We start from the raw sequence: 13,681 nt of genomic DNA on the forward strand, positions 1-13,681 counted from the left end.
ATTATATTTAAATTATCCCATTTGACGTTCAGAGTGGAGTTGTCAATTTGTTCAACGTTGATTTGTAGATCTTTTTTTTAGTGAAAAATAATATCAATGTTTTTCGCCAAATTACAAAATACATTTTTGTATTAATTCATTTCAATTTCATGAAATTATTACTGTTTTGTTAAACATTTTCATTATTTTATCGATTACATACAAAATAAAAAGGTTTAAAGATCAATGAAAATGGTAATCTGGAATCACTGTTTTTATAGAAATAGTTGGAAGTGATACCAAAGTTGGTGCAAAAACTAGAAAAACTAATTGGATCACAAAAATAGATCCAAGCGTAAATAAAACACGGCTTTTACAATATGTCATACAAATATTTTTGAAAACTTGTGAACTGAACAGATCTAGATGTAAAGTAGCACCCACATGTGCAAGGACATAATTTACGAACTGCCAGTTATGCATTGTAAAGAACTTTGACATTTCATTGACATTATTTCGAAATTGTCATTCAACATTATATAAATTTGATGTCTTTTTTTTTGAATTATTCAAGCCGATTTCAGACACACAGCTGTGAATGTAATCAGATTGATTTTTTTTAAATTTTGACTGTCAAACTGACATTTGCTTACCTCCGACTCGTTGGATTTTATGCAATTAGGGTGATTGTTTCTTAAAATGTTTTCCAATTAAAATGCTGAGTGAATTTTATTAAAAACACTTTATCTGAACACGGCTACATAGTGACAGTTCGTAATGAATGAACTTGAAAAAGCCATTTTGTGATTTTAACTAAAGTTAAATATTACTAAGCTAATGCCCAATTTCATAAACAATTTTTATACATTTAACAGGATTTTAAACTGTAAAATGGAATATTTTGGATTCACCAAACGTGTTTAAAGCTTTAAAACACCTTTTAAAACTAAATGCGCATTTTTGGATCATTAAATTTTAAAAGTGTCATTAAAAATAAATATGACAGATAGCTGCTTTGTAAAATGTTTATTCTCAATATTTGGAGATAGAGAATGAATAGGTTACTCAAACGGTTGTTTTTGATTTTGAGTTTACTCTGTTGTATTTTGAAATATTGTTATTTATTTCAACATATAATGCTTCCTTAATAGAAAGAAAAAAGGGGTTTTATTTTTACAGGGTTGTGAGGAGAACTCTATTTTAACAAAAATATCACTTAAATTGCCCATTTTAAGGTTAGTGAAACTAAAAACATTTAAAGGCCATATAAAATTTTAAAAGCTTTTAGATAAAAGTGCTTTTAGTGTTTGTTTATGAAATCGGACATTAGACACAAATTTTAGAAAATTATGGTTGATAACTGTGAAAATTTCTTTAACGTTTTACTAAATTATTCAATATATTGATTTTAAGATGTATTTTAAACAATATTGAATTGAAGGGCACATTTGACTGTTTGCTAGGAAAAATTAGGTTGGTCGTTTAATAATTGTTTAGATTTAGATAAACTTATTTAAGGCTGGGGTTAAAATTTAAGACTATCAACAAGTAGAGCCAACAAATATTACTCTTATTTTGTAATTAGATTGAAACAGCTATTCATTAACGATGATAGTTGCATTTATTACTCAAAATTGAATACAACCATTAATTAAAATTGGAATAGAAATTTACTACACTTCTATTGACTAATGAACCTATATTTAGTTATATTCACACTTAAACATCTTTTAATCTTTTTTTCAAATAATTCATGAAATCTATTACTTTTAAAATTAGTATTGAAATATCGAAAAATCAAACTAACCTAATCTTATACCACACTGAACGGTTTCATTTTCTACTTAGTTCTTTTACCACGAGTATATTCAGTTCCAATTTAAGTTAATAAAACATAAATGGAAAATAAATCTTATTTTCAGATCAACTTTTGCATTAATTTATTTTGTCAAATAAAATTTATAAACAAATTGCATTTTTGAATGAGCAAATTTACAAAACATATTCAAAATGGCAGAATTCAACGCTTCAACATTTCTCTTTTTAATAAATTAACAAACTTAGAAAGTTCGATTTTTGAAAAACCATTTGAATAATCTTGTGTTGAGAAAAATTAACCAAAAAAGTCCCAAAACAATTTGTCATTTAAATAAGTTTCAAAAATGTATTTTGAATAATATTTTGTCTGATATTATAATCCAACGGCAAACATGTGTTCTCGCGTTTTATAGTTGGTGTCACTTTAATGTGTAAAAGTTTGTCAATTTGTCTACATATGGATTACACTCTTGCAATAAAAAATAAGAATCGTTTCATCTTCTGTGGGTAATAAAAATAAACTTTAACAGGATAATAAATCCTTGAATTTCTCATGATTTGATTATAAAAACTTAAATTTGCATACATTTGTACTTAAGTGTATTTAAAGGCCTTCAAAAATAAAATAGCTTCAACTATTTTGTGGTTTGTGAAAATTTCATGGTCGTTCCTCTGAAAATGTTGGTACTTTAAAATTTAATGATACAAAAACTAAACTAAAACCAATTTGTTTGGACTTATCTCTTTCTTCAAGGTTATAAATGCTATCAAGCTTATTCATTAGTTTTAAAAAGGGGATCACGTTGTTGTAACTTACTTCGAGAAACAGCACGGTCTTGTAGGGATCAAAAGATGACAGTTTCAAAAGCGACTGCTGCCCACAATTTTAAAATGAAACCTCTTATTGGAAAACCCAATTTCTTTAAGTGTTAACTTTATCCTTTAAAAAACATATGTTTCCGCCCGGGATCGAACCGGGGGCCTTCCGCGTGTTAGGCGGATGTGATAACCACTACACCACGGAAACTCTTGACCAAATTTTAAACAACTTTATTGATGCTTTATTAAGCTTTTTTAAGTCTCAGGAAAGGTATCCAACAAAAAAACTTTCACTTATTGAATGTTTTACTTTTTAGTGATGATACTTTAAAGAACATAAAAATACAAATAACAATGTTTTTCAAAAATTTTAGTGTTCTTGGAAAACTCAAAAATGTTAACTGAATTTTGTTTTCAAACCTAGATTAAGTAAGAGCAAAAAACAATCCACCACCAATATCATTCTTAAAGCCTTAAAACAAACAACTTTAACAACAACAAAACATAAATCCACAAAACAAACAATTGTTGTAATAATTCAATATTGAATTACGCACAAATCATTTGTTGTTATTTTCTCTAAATTGAATATTGTACCTAGGCACGTGGCGCTGAGTGTGCGGTGTGTGTCGTTCTATCAATTTATCTATCAGCACCATGCGCTCCAAACAAATTAATGTTGGACATAAAGTTGATATAGTATTTGTTTTGGGATTTGGGACCGGGACTGGAACTGGGACCAGGCCTGGGATTGGAACCAGGACTGGGACTGAAGTGAAGGGCGTGCTCGTGCACTAAGTAAATATTGTTGCATTTGTGGTTGTTGTATTCCTTGTTCCAATGTTCAATGAAAATTAAACAAATATTGATTTTTCATCATTGGTCTAGATATTATTCCAAAAACAGTTTTTGAGTAGTTTTCTTGTCTGTTTGTCATTTTTATTTTTCATACGTAAACGTAAGAGACATGATTTACAAATACTTTTTTAATTTAAGTCCGTTCTAAAAGACGAACAAATAGGTTTTTAGCAGATCTGTTTTTAGAAATACTTTGATGTATAAATCGAAATTACAGAAACGGAATTTTATTAAACATATCATTTACATCTTACAAAGAATGTTTGAAGCTCTATTCTTTTTTAACACTTCAGAATTTTCAGAAAGTAGTTAGCTTATATAGCAAGATTCAATTCTGTAATGCGTTTCGAAAGCAAATATTTTCGAAAATGAATATTTTGTACTCTCTATTTCTAATGCGGATAAGAAATCTAGTACTTACGGAATGACATATCCACATTCGGATTTTTCGTACCTGGCAATGCTTTTCCGAATGTCATTAGCGTTAGAAAACGAAAATATTGTTTCTACACCAAAAGAGATAATGGATTGCAATTCGAACGTCGTTTTTAAAGGACACAAAAGGAAAATTGTGTTAAGTTGCGTGAAATAGCTTCAATGTTAGTAAGGAAATAATAATTTTATTAAAAATTTAAGCAAATAAATTTCATTACAGGGAATCATCAGCGAAAAATGTGCATGCCAAACAAAAGCAATTTGAAAACTCATGTTAAACTCATGTGTGCTCATCCCTCATCTTGTTTGTGATTTGTTTTGATTTTGTTTGTATTTTTGCTTTGACACATCTATTGGGAAATACTTCGAGACTCGGCAAGTCTAGTCTATAAATAGAAAAAGTACTAGATGATTGTTTTGATGGATTCGAACATTTTACAGAGTACGAATTCATAAACAAATCGAATATCAGATTCGAATCGGATGGGTTTTCGAAACGCATTACAGAGTAGGGCCCTTGGTTCTAAACAATTTTAATCCCTCCTTATTTAAATTTAAATATATCGATAAACAGTTTAAAGGCTCAACTATAATAGACTTAACCCAGCTTAAGCCAGCTTAAGGGAACGAACCAATACGAAGCCTTATATGTCAGTTTCGCACAATTACGCAAAAGCCATTTAAATCGCTCGAGCTTAAGCAAATGTCAAATTTCAAACGCATTTGCTTAAGTTACTTGAATCCATTATGGTTACTTTTTGTTTCGACGATTACTTCTGATAACTTTTAGTTCGGTTTTGACATTAGCTTACTTTCGGTACAGTCTGTTATAGTTGGGCGTTAAGTTTAATAAAATGCTCATTCGACTTAAAGCTTCATTCTTCCCATAGTTAGTTCTTTGGAAGTCAATTTACACAGGTGATGAGTTCCGCCTCGGTAATTCAAATATACAAAAGAGGCTTTGATGCGACCCACACTGATAACTTCCTATCCCGTCTGTCGATTTGTCTTGCTTAAAAGTTTGTCTATATGTATTTTTACCAAATTTGCGCACTACTTTTTGTAGATTTTATTTTTTATGAAAAAAACGGACTGTTGGATTTTTATATAAAAATTATTGCATATTGAAAACAATATTTTCTCTGACATAAAATAAGTTTGAAGCCAATATTTTTAATTTTTGAAAAGCTATTTGAGCCGAAAGTAAATTTTTACCAAGTTTTAGGAGGTATTGTTTTTTTTAGAGTTTTATTTTTTGTAAAACAGCTGTCAATTCGAATTTTTTAAAAAATTTACCAAATGTTAAAAACAATATTTCTTATAAGATAAAATTAGTTTGAAGCCAATATTTAAAATTTTTGAAGAGATATTTGAGTCGAAAATCAATTTTTACCAACTTTTATACATTTTTTCCAGGTTTTTATTTTTTGTAAAAAACTGTCAATGCGATTTTTCTCAAAATTTGTCCTAATGTTGAAAACAATATTTCTTATAAGAAAAAATTAGTTAGAACCTATTATCTAAAAGTTTTTTTAAGACATTTGAGTCGAAAATAATTTTTTTACGAACTTTTGTTAATTTTTTTTTCGGTTTTAAATTTTTTGTACAAAAACTGTCAAATCGATTTTTTTCAAACTTTAACTGAATGTTGACACCAAGATGTTTTGAAAGATAAAAATAAATTAAAGCCAATATCTCAAAGTTTTGAAAAGATATTTGAGTCGAAAATATATTTTTACTAACATTTATACATTTTTTTTAGGTTTTTATTTTTTGTAAAAAAAACTGTCAATTAGATTTTTCTCAAAATTTTATCAGATGTCAAAAACATTATTCTTCGTTGCACAAAATTGTTTTAGAGATGAAATCATATTTCAGTCGTAAAATTTTGGAGGTGACAAATTTTTTTTTTCAGTTTTATTGATTTATAAAAAAAACCGTTATATTTATTTTTTTCAAAAAATATACCTGTTTGGTATAACAATACAATATATTATATAAAATTTAATTCAAGTCTCTAAGGTTAACCAAAATGTTCACCTTTTTTTCAAACTGCTATGGTAAAAAAACTACCCACGCAATTTTCTTGAGAGCCCTTTCTGCATCTTTCTGCCTTATTATCTGTATAACAAAATTTATTTGAAGTCGATATCTCTTCTGGTTCTTGAGCTATGGACGACGAAAAAAACGTCGCCAACGGACGTACGGACATACGGACGTACAAACGTACAAACGTACGTACACACGCACGCACAGACATCTTTCTAAAAATCTTTTATTTCGACTCTAGGGACCTTGAAACGTCGAGAAATGTCAAAATTTTCAATTTGACAAATCGGACCCATTACAATAACTTCCTATGGGAAGTTAACAAGGTAGCAAATAAAGTGCATCAATTTCACCATTAATGAGTTGATGAAAAAATATTAAGTGATTATTAACACGCCTTTGATGGAGAGATTGCATTTGAAGAAGCAGAATACGATGTTCATAGGAAGGCAGATCATCAGAAGGAAGACCTTTTAGGCAAAGCATGAAATTATGTTGACATGATTCAATACGTTTTCTATAAATTTCGTAATAGGGAGTCCATACCTGCGAAGCATATTCAAGATGAGGACCAACATGACAATTGTACAAAGAAAGAGTAACATAGGGATCATTGAACTCCTTTGCCCAGCGTTTTATAAAACCAAGCATAGAACTTGCTTTATATTAACAAAAAAAATTAATTTGATGCGTAAATTCTAAGTTGGAACAGAAATGACCACCACACCAAAATGTGAAACTATCAATGTCGGCTTGTGAAAGAATACGATCATGGGTGGACTTTATTATTTTAATATCTTCATAATGTCAGCAAAATTGAGAACTTCACTTGAGCGTAGACATGACGATAAGTCGTTAATACACAGGATGAACACCAGATTGAGCAACAAAAGGTTCAGAATGACAATTTCTAAATTTTACCTCATAGGATCTGTTTTCAAGGTATGATTTGAGCCAAGCTAAGAAAAATGGTGGAAAACCAAGAGCTAAGTTTGTCAAAAGCTTTAGAAAAGTCAGTGTATGCACAGTAAACTTTATAACCTTGTTTTAAAGCGTTTGAACATATGTTTGAGAATGTGAGGAGATTTGTAACGGTTGATCTTTTTTTCACAAAACTATGTTTCTATTTGCAAATGAGATTTTAACTAAACTTTCAACCTGTTCAAACAATTTAGGAATGCAAGAAATCATTCCGCCTTGTTACCTTTCTTAAAAATTGGTGTTACAAATGACTTCTTCCATTACTGGGAAATGTACCTGTTTTTAGAGAAAGTTTGAATGAGAACGTATGGGATTCAACTAAAACATTACTACACTTTTTTAATACTATGTGGGGAATACCATAGGGACCGTCTGAGCAGTCATCATTCAACGCGAATAAAAGATTAAGTACCGTACTCTGTAGCACAGGGATGTGACTACAGCTAGTTTGCGAAAAGGAGTGAAGATTATGAAAATATACTTCATCAACTTCTTAAGGGCTATTGAAAAATGATTCACGGAATTCGATTACTTTAAAATGACTGCTCAAGGCAAACGGCCAGACTAACAGCAAACCAAAGGCCATAATTATTTTTTTGTTAGGGCAAACATTTCTGTACAAAAATTGAACTTGAGTCCAAAGATAATGAATTTTCACATGAAAATTTTTTGATTTATAAGTCCAACGAATTGCAATAAAATGGACAATTTTGCTCCTGTGTCATGTGAATGAAAATTAACGTTTTTCTTCTAATTAATTTTAAACTTCCCATAGGAAGTTATTGTAATGAGTCCGATTTGTCAAATTGAAAGTTTTGACATTTCTCGACGTTTCAAGGTCTCTAGAGTCGAAATAAAAGATTTTTAGAAATAAGTTTGTGAGTGCGTGTGTGTTCGTACGTCCGTACCTTAGCACGTTCGTGACGTTTTTTTTGGTTGTCCATAGCTCAAGAACCAGAAGAGATATCGACTTCAGAAAGATGCAGAAAGGGCTCTCAAGAAAATTGCGTATGTGTTTTTTTTTACCATAGCAGTTTAAAAAAAGGTGAACATTTTGGTTAATACTAAATATCTTACGAACCAAAAACGTTAGAGACTTGAATTAAATTTTATATAAAATATTATAACGTGATACCAAATAAGTATATTTTTATAAAAAAATCCAATCAACGGCTTTTTTACAAATCGAAAAAACTGGAAAAAAAAAATGTGACGCCTCGAAAATTTCACGAATACAATATGATTTTATCTCCAAAACAATTTTGTGCAACGAAAATTAAAGTTTTTAATATCTGCTTAAATTGTGAGAAAAATCAAAATGCCAGTTTTTTTTATAAAAAATAAAAATCTAAAAAAACATTACTCAAAGTTGGTAAAAATTGAATTTCTACTCACATATCTTTTCAAAAATTTGAGATTATGGCTCCCAATTAATTTTATATTAAAAGAAATATTGTTTTCAACATTTAGTACAATTTTGAGAAAAATCGAATAGACTTTTTTTTACAAAAAATAGAACTTAACTGAAAATTTAACAAAAGTTGGTAAAAATTGATTTTTGACACAAATATCTTTTTAAAACTTTGAGATATTGGCTTTAAACTACTTTTATATTTTAAAAAATATTGTTGTCAACATTCAGTAAAATTTTGAGAAAAATAAAAACCTTAAAAAAAAACACTACTGAAACTTGTTAAAAATGTTGTTTCGACTCAAATAGCTTTCATAAATTAAAAATATTGTTTTCAAAGTTTTTATTTTACAGAAAATATTGTTTTCGATATTCAGTAGTTGTTTTTTATAAAAATCCAACAGCCGTTATTTCATAAAAATAAATTCTACAAAAAATAGTACGTAAATTTTTTAAAAATTGGTGTTCGGTTGTAAAAATTTAGGAAATGCTACATAAATTGGTAAAAATTAGTTTTCGACTAAAAATCTATCTAACAAAACTAGATTTTGAAACTAAAGCAAGATAAATCGACAGCCGGGATGGGAAGTTATCAGTGTGGATCGCATCGCAGCCTCTTTTTTCATAATAATTTGTTTAGAGTTTTAGCAACTAAGCGCCTAAAAAGACCTCAGACACAAAACCTGCCGATAAAATCTCAAGATGGTAAATGGATCGGAAACCCGAAACAAAAGGCTGATCTCTTTGCTGAACATCTCGCGAATGTTTTCAAGCCATTCCCAGCAAGCACAGCTACAGATCCCTTACAGTTTGTTGACAGAAACGACGAATGTGAAATATCTTTTGTCACGCTCAAAGAAGTAAGAAGCATGTGTCAACATAAGTTGTCAAACAAAAAATCACCAGGGTACGATCTTATAACTGCTCAGGTTCTGAAAAAAATGCCTCTTATAGCCTTCAAGAAACTCCAATTTATAATAAACGCATGCCTTAAACTAAGATATGTGCCACATCATTGGAAAATTGCGGAAGTCATTGTTATACCTAAACAAGGTAAGCCACCAACAGAAGTTACATCTTACAGACCAATATCGCTTATACCAATCATGGCAAAAGTTTTTGAAAAACTGCTACTTAAAAGGCTTAACAAAATAATTGAAAAAAGAAGACTAATTCCGAGCCATCAGTTTGGATTTAGAAATAAACATTCCACGATAGACCAAGTGCATCGAATTACGGATGTTGTGGAAAAGGCACTTGAAGAAAAACAAGTATGCTCGTCTGTATTCTTAGATGTTGCTCAAGCTTTTGACAAGGTTTGGCACTTGGGACTTGAGTACAAACTGCATAGGGACTTCCCCAGGCAGTACTACGAAATACTGAAATCCTACGTTACGAACCGACTCTTTAGAGTACGGTACGACCAAAATTACTCGGAACTTAAGAAAATTGAAGCCGGTGTACCACAAGGAAGTGTCCTAGGACCAACCCTGTATCTGTTATATACAAGGGATTTTCCAGTGGACATCAACGCTATCATGGCCACCTTTGCTGATGATACTGCAATATTGGTGCCAGATAAATCCGTTACGAAGGCTACACAAAAATTGCAAAATGCAGTCGATAAAGTTAGTGATTGGACGCACAAATGGCGTATCAAATTAAACGAAACAAAATCGACGCATATAAACTTTACAAACAAAAACATAAACAATGTTCCAATTTTTATAAACAGTACAGAAGTACCTTACTCCAATACCGCCAAATACCTTGGAATGAATTTGGATGCAATGCTTAAATGGAAAGAACACATCAAAAAGAAAAGAGAAGAACTAAACTTGAAGTACAGAAAAATGTACTGGTTAATAGGAAAGAACTCTGACCTATCTATCCAGAACAAACTAATGTTATATAAGCAAGTATTGAAACCCGTTTGGACATATGGCATCCAACTATGGGGCTGTACAAAGAAAACAAATGCTGAACCCATCCAAAAATTCGAAAGCAAGGTCCTTCGTGGAATAATAAATGCCCCTTGGTATATAAGAAATAGCGATCTACATCGTGACCTTCAAATTGAAATGGTGAGAAACACGCGAAGTGGTTAAGAAACACGCTGTATCTCACAATCAGCAACTGCAAAGTCATACTAACTCTGAAATGGAGACCGTATTAAATGTACGAGACAATGTTCGGAGATTAAGAAGAACCAAGCCTCATGAGCTGATGGGCTAAAAGCTACGGGAAAGTGTTATAACCTTAAACTTCCCCCAATGCGATTTTAAAAATTAAGCAATAAAAATCATTTGTCGATCTTTCATAGATTGGTCCTGATTCATCGGTGGTTTTAGTGCGGTAAGAGTCCCACACTACTTTTGAAGATTTCCATCGGATATATATATAAAAAAAAAAAAAAAAAAAAAAAGAGTTTTAGTTGGCCCTTAAAACTATACAAACAATTTACTTTGTTTGACTTAAACTCTCCAAAAAATTACTGTTTCCGCCCGGGATCGAACCGGGGGCCTTCCGCGTGTTAGGCGGATGTGATAACCACTACACCACGGAAACACTTGACCATTTTTCTTTGATATTTTTTTACTAGGAGTCTCTTGTCTCTCGCGGGCTTAAAGCTTTGAAATTAACTTATCACGAAAGACAACTAATTATACTGGACACAAAATACCAATAATCTCATTTAACTAGGTATAATTAAGCACCAATTAATCAACATATCAAATTCATTAAAAATTCATCAAATCTTGCTCGCAAGGCCAAGATATCAGTTACTATTAGAATGTTCTATATGGCAACTCTATAACATTTAGCTCTGTTCAATGTTATCAATAATTTTATTCATCAAACACTCTAATAGTTTACCTGGTACACCTTTTTAAAGACAAATAGATTATGGAGAAAGATTGATCAACCAAAAAGAAAAAAAAATCAAACATTATCGTTGTTATAGATAAAAGCAATTAAGATTTGTATCTTTAAGATAAATCCACACACGCCTTGTGAACGAGTCCATAAAGCCTTTCAAAACTTCTGTGGCCGACAAAACTGGTGTTGTCTGTTGTGTTGTGATCAGATGATTGCTCGATGGCGGCAGCGGTGCATTAAAAAATATATCTTTTACTTATGTGTTTTGGATTCGTTGTACCTATGCTAAGGCATGGAACAGATCGGCTTCGATCGTCGATCGTCATCATCTTGATAATCGTGCCAGTGTTGCTGGTGGTTTAGTTGGTGTTGTCGGTACTTTAGGCGGTCAACGCAAACACGTCCAGTTGTTCATAAGATAAGATCAGATCCGAAGCACAACATAAGCAAGTTTTTGATCTCGTGATGGTTGCAGAAAGATGGAGGAGAATTATAAGAGAAGATCGATTGCATGCGATATCAACATTGAATTTAATGAGCCAGATAATAAGGCACTGGGTTAAATGGAGATTGTGATGTAGCTCTGTAGTATCTGTACACGAATTGAAACTGGAGTATCTTGTTTTTCAAGTTTGTACTCTTTTTTCGTTTAACTGTTATAAAATTCAATATGTGGCTACCTTAAACCTACAATTGAATTGTTTGAATTGTGTGCGCATAAAGCTGACTAAAAGATTTTGACTTTATGTCCAGGAAAAGTGTGATGCGAAAATCAAGGAGAGACATTTCACAGTCGAACGTAACAAGAAAAATAGAGTAGTTTTACAACCCAATCGTGATGTAAGAGCTGCGGAAAACAAAATGTTGTATCTTGATCCCCTGAGAGCTTAGGCACAACAAAGAAGAGTTCTAGAGATACTAAGTGAAAGAAAATTAAATTTGAAGTTAAAAAAAAAGTGAGAAGTAAACTCAAGCTTTTTTGTTTAAATTAAGTTATTTTCGGTTTGATTTCTTTCCTTTTTGAAAATTTCAAACTTTTCAACTTCAAAATTCAATATAAAAACTACATTTTTGTTTCAACTTAATTTTTAAAACAAAGCGGATTTTTTTTTTTAAACTATATCATCCAAATGATGGCAGTTTTTTTTAAAGAACGTTGGACCCTTACATTTTCCTGAAGGTTTAATTCCTTAGGGATTGTTATTTTCAATCTTTGATTTGAGGTATCCCTATAAAAAGAAAGAGCATAGTGTAAGGTCTGGTGACCGAGGATCCAATGAAATGTTTCAGTACTTGTTGATCAGTTTTTTTTTCGAAAAAACTGTCCTCAGCCTTTTAATTTGTTTCGTACTTGTATGTGGAGTAGCACCGTGCTGTTGTTGTTTATAATCTCATTATTATTCTTTTATTATTATTATTCTTTACTTAATATACTTTTCAACGCCCACTGCTTTTCTAAATTTAAAATACATTTCTTTAAAGTGGCGATTTAAATCCATGCCTTTTCTAAGAAAGCGGATGGATACCATGCCCGTTTTGATATTCTCATATCTTTGCCCAATAAGAACTTTTCTCGTACTTTGAAGGTTCAACAATTCAGTGAGTAGTTTGAATTTTGATGATCGGTAAGTAATTCCTCGAAGCAACCATTTTTAACGATTTTTTTAAAATGACTACTTTAATTTTAATGTCACAAGACTGGAAGCCAACGTAAAAGTCCCGACAGCTGTTCAAATTATCATTATACTCAAATGTTTTTTTTTGTATAATAAGTGCACAGTCAAGGGGATACTACTGCCTGAATTATATAAAGACACAGTGTGAGCACTAGGAAAGTTAGAGAGGGGTTGAAAGGAGGTGTGGGTAAATACTGGTTTTGAATTCTTGAATATGGCAATAGCTGGGAAAGACAGAGTGTGGCAAGGCGTTCCACATTCGCGTAGTACGGCTAAAGAACGAATCTCTGTACTTGACAGTACGACAGATGTTGGGCTCAAGGGTATATTGAGCAGCATTACTAGAAGTGAATGTTGAGACAAGAAACTTTTTGACGATGTTCAAGTGACGTAAATGATCAATCTAAATGGTCTACGTTCAATACTGTCCTAGACTCTTAGGTTAGTCGCAGGAGCACCAGCCCAGATATGGGAGTTATACTCAAGATTTGTATATATGTCTTGTAGATAACAGCCAGATCCGGAGGGGAGAAAAACTTTTTGCATTGCCTTAGAAAACCCAAACATCTTGCGGCATTTTTGGGGACATCGCGTATGTGATCGTTACACATACCGAAAATATCGAGATGTTCAGTTTCCTCGATGCAAGTGCCATTTATGGATAATGGCAAGGAGGGTATGTTTCGCTTTAACGATACAAGACAGCATTGGGTTTTCGAAGCATTAAATTCCACGCTGTTCTGTATTCCCCATTGCAAAATGCTGTTAAGATCGT

At 31.6% G+C, this 13,681-nt stretch overlaps 2 non-coding genes across 2 annotated transcripts; both read right to left on the minus strand.

Annotated features, from left to right (window-relative positions):
• Positions 1-2,751: 2,751 nt before the first annotated feature.
• Trnav-aac (transfer RNA valine (anticodon AAC)) lies at positions 2,752-2,824 on the minus strand. Its single transcript has one exon. It is a non-coding gene; the product is annotated as a tRNA-Val (tRNA).
• An 8,021-nt stretch (positions 2,825-10,845) lies between these two features.
• Positions 10,846-10,918, minus strand: Trnav-aac (transfer RNA valine (anticodon AAC)). The gene has a single exon. It is a non-coding gene; the product is annotated as a tRNA-Val (tRNA).
• Between the last annotated feature and the right edge of the window lie 2,763 nt (positions 10,919-13,681).

Source organism: Eupeodes corollae, chromosome 3 (genome assembly GCF_945859685.1).
Source record: "Eupeodes corollae chromosome 3, idEupCoro1.1, whole genome shotgun sequence".
Lineage (NCBI taxonomy): Eukaryota > Metazoa > Arthropoda > Insecta > Diptera > Syrphidae > Eupeodes > Eupeodes corollae.